Below are 4,035 nucleotides of genomic sequence, written 5' to 3' on the forward strand. Positions count from 1 at the left end.
CTTCACAGAGTTTAGGAGTCCACAGGAATACGGCCCTAGAGACATGTGGCATGCAGGACAGATATACTGGTTTATGGTGATAGTCTCACCCAGACAAGTTCAAGAGTCCAAGGCTAGCCCAGGGTACATGAGCCTTTCAACAAAAAAGAAAACAAGGTTTTAAGACTGAAAGGAAAATAACTGTTGAAAATCCTGTTCACTTTTTCTTGTATTGTCTTCTCCTTCTCTTCAGTCACCTCTCATGGGTCCGTGGTGCCTTGTGGCCTGAGTGTACTGGATGTTAATTGTCTGTGATCCACTAGAGCCCACTACATATTCACAGGAGCTGTGTCCATGTTGCTCACTTTAGTTTCAACCTTTTGTACATGTAACAGAACAGCCACCAGGACAGTTGTAATTATTGCAAAGGCAGGAAAAGGACAAGAATGGAAGAAGTGTCACCAAATTATCATTTTATGGATGCCAATTTGGCCTGGTACTTTGCCTCACTCATTAGATATCAGTGTTTTCCCATTCATTGTGTCATGGAACCCTCAAGATCCTGGCAATGAGGGTGATAACCAAAAAAGAGCCCAGAGGTAAAACAGCCAGGCTTACAGCTGCAGAACAAAGACACTAGCTATTCTGTCCTGACAGAAGCCACTTATAAAGGCAAAACCATCATTCAGACTCCATAACACCCCTGTTCCCTCAGTCTCAATATTCTCCATGTCACATTCAGAATCCTATATCCAACGCACCAAACATCATTTGGATTCTAAAAATTTGAGCAGAGTCTGAAGTCACAAGCTCTGAGTAGCCAAAAGATGAGATGTGTCCCAAGCTTCCCATTTCTTCTAATGCAGAAGTCATATTTCCCTATTTATCACCGCCACCTCTGGCAAAGACACAGTCTGAATCCTTGGCCATAGACATAATGCTCTCCACATCTAGGGCACATATGCGTAGCAAAGAAGATGCACTTGGGCCGCCTATGGCCCCGAGTCTATTTATTTGCTCAGCACAGAGTTGGGAAAATCTCTCTATGGAGACATATTCAAACTCATCATAGCACTCAAGCGGGGCAGGGTACTGTTCCACGTTCATCTAGCTCAAGTCGGCTGTGTGCTGCAAAAGGTTCCGCAGGATGAACATGGAGAAGTCATTGCAATAGAAACTAACCTTGGCGAACTTGGAGCACTTGCTGAGGGCAGGTATGAGGACAATGAGCTGAGAGTCATTCATCCTACATCCCTTCATGTCCAGGGACTGCAAAGTGTCTGCCACATTCTCTGGAGGACTCAGAGAGGCATAAGTTCCAAAGCCTTTAAGCCCACATCTTTCATGTCCAGATGTTTCAGCTGAAAGAGCTTTGGACACTCAGAGAAGTAATTCAGGTCTGAATGTGGAATGTCACAGTAAGTGATGGACAGGGTCTCCAATGGGTCATCAGGGACCTAGGGATAGATCAGGAGGTTAGTTCTGGAAAATGGTGTTGGAGAGTATAGGGTGGCATTTACATAGAGGTAGAAGAAGCCCAGACCCTCAAGGTAAATTCAAGGACATCATTTAAGATGCTTCCTGTATGAACCTCCTCTGTCAAGACATATTGACATTTCTCTTGGCCTCACTCTCAAGAAGAAACCAGTTAATCCCATTAGCCCAGAAAGCACACATAAGGAGTTACAAACCATGAAAGACCTGGCAGTCTCTAGGGACACTTCCTGTGTGCTCACTGTACCCTGTATCCCATTAAAGCCTCTGAACAGTCACACTTGTAGTAATTTAACATCCTCACTATCCCCATTGTCCCAGGCACTCATCTCTACTTAAGCTCAAGACCAGTCACACATGGGAAATTTGGGGAGGCTGAGGCTGTTCTCACAGTCCTGAGTTCAGAGCACCCCTCAACACTGTGCTTGTGAATCCACCAATTCCTCAGTGTACTCTCTCCTTTGTATTCCCTTTCCATTGGATTGGGTGGGCATCATTCCAAGAAGAATTACTACCAATCCTCACTAGATCTGACCTTCAGTACTCTGATTCAAGAGAGAGCATTTAACAATGTGATTCAATATACATGGAAAAAAGACATAACTTCCATATTCTAGAGGCCTAAACATTTGTTAACACTGATGTGCAGGCCTCATAAATGACCAATCCTTAAAGCTAAAGAGAAAGGTCAGCTCTGGTAGCTGACCCAGATCTCCATCCTTGCTTACCTGAAGACTTGATTAATGCAGTCTCTGAGAAAGTAGATGCTCTTTAAGAAGAGGTATTGGAGACAGTTGAATCTGGAGAACTGAGAAATGAATTTGTTGATATACTTGTCTTCCATGTCTTGAATATTTCCAATCTTGAAGACATTCTTGGAAATGAGTGCCAATAAGAGTTTGTGAAGATTTCTCATCTGGCCCAGGCAGGGAGCAAACCGTGCCAGCATAAACACATTCCACTCTGTGTTCAGTTCAAATTCCTGGATGTGCTCTGGAAGAAAAACATAAAAGACCTCGTGGATGACATGGAAAGGCAGAGCCCATATGGTCATTTTCATACAGCAGAACTGGATGGAGTCCTTTCTCTGCTGGTCCCACTGTAAGAAGCATGTTTGTTCTTCATCTATACAGGGCCTGAGGCAAAGGTCAGCTACTACCTTCAGGTGCCACCTAAGTGCATATCTGGGAAGGATCTTCCCTACTTGCTGCTCATCTGAGGTCTCTGCTGAGCAGTCACCATCCTCTGCTCCAGCCCTTATGCTCCAAAATTCATGCTGCTTCTTAATTAGCTCAAAAACTTGAAGTTTCCACCTCCTATAGGAAAACATGTCAAGTGTCAGCTACATGGCAAGAGCCACACTTACTCAGCATTTCCTCCACATCTCTAAACTCAGCTCTACCTCCTGCTGAGATGTGTGTTTTTTTCAGCAGCCAGTGTACATGGTGCTATCTCACCTCCTACCGGCAAGCGATCTATAAGCGTTACTTTCCACAAAGTGAGCGGTCTGGTAAGTCAGAGACGAAATGGACAAATAAGCCTTGGTCTGCCTAAGACAGGACGACCTCGCCTGGAGGAGGCCACTCCCATGACGGGTAAGGCCCAAGCTTTGTCATTCTAGCAGGCTCAGACCCCGTTTGTGCCCCATCTTAATATCGATGACTGGTGGTTGTGGACTTGGGCCCTCACAACAGGACCTGGGTTCTAAAACCTCATACCGTCACTCCTGGGGGACGCAATCTGCCTTGCCCACAGTCGCTGATGCTCAGCCCTCTGGCCTCATTACCACAGTTTATATCCCCCCAATAAGATCAAAAATTGCAGTTGACAAATTAAAGGCTATTGACCCCAATTTACAAAATTCCCCATCTTGCGAGCTGCAGCAAACCATCTCTCCTTTCCATCTTATTTAGACTAGAGACGGGGAAATGTTAGGAGCCATCCGTGGGAACTCACTGACTTGACCGTTCCCTCATCTGTGGTAAGCATCCTGCTTGGCAGTTGCAGAGATGTGTGAATGGAGCCGTGTCTTCTCAGAACAACTTCCCTAACTGCAAGATGTTCCAGGCCCCGGGCCGAGAAGATTCTACAACTTTCCACCCACCCTACTTCCTCATTCTGTACCCCTTTAAAAAAGCCTAGCTGGCATAGTAAAGTTAGTCCTTGACAAGCACCTGTTTGCTTGGACTCGCGTCTTTCTCTCGCTCATCTTTCCACAGGATCCGGGCCCTCTTCGACACCATGAATAACTTAGCCCCGGCAGGTCCGGGGCGATGGCAGGGGCAGTTTTGTTTTGTTTTGTTTTGTTTTGTTTTGTTTTGTTTTGTTTTTTTGTTTTGGTTTTTTTCAAGACAGGATTTCTCTGTAGAGTAGCTCTGCTATCCTGGTATTGTTCTGTAGAACAGGTTGTCCTCAAACTCACAGAGATCCATCTACACACACCACCATGCCCACCTGTTTGTTTGGTTTTAAGAAAGGAACAGAAAGATCTGGAGGGGACAGGAAATCTACAAGGAGACCAACAGAGCCAAAAACCTGGGTCCAGGGGGCCTGCAGAGACAG

At 45.5% G+C, this 4,035-nt stretch overlaps 1 pseudogene; it reads right to left on the reverse strand.

The window, feature by feature from the left end:
- Positions 1-858: 858 nt before the first annotated feature.
- On the reverse strand, positions 859-3,716 carry LOC129674791 (putative PRAME family member 26; annotated as a pseudogene).
- Positions 3,717-4,035: the final 319 nt, after the last annotated feature.

The sequence above is a fragment of the Psammomys obesus genome, unplaced genomic scaffold (assembly GCF_907164565.1).
Source record: "Psammomys obesus unplaced genomic scaffold, mPsaObe1.curated_primary_1811, whole genome shotgun sequence".
In the NCBI taxonomy this organism is placed as follows: Eukaryota; Metazoa; Chordata; class Mammalia; order Rodentia; family Muridae; genus Psammomys; species Psammomys obesus.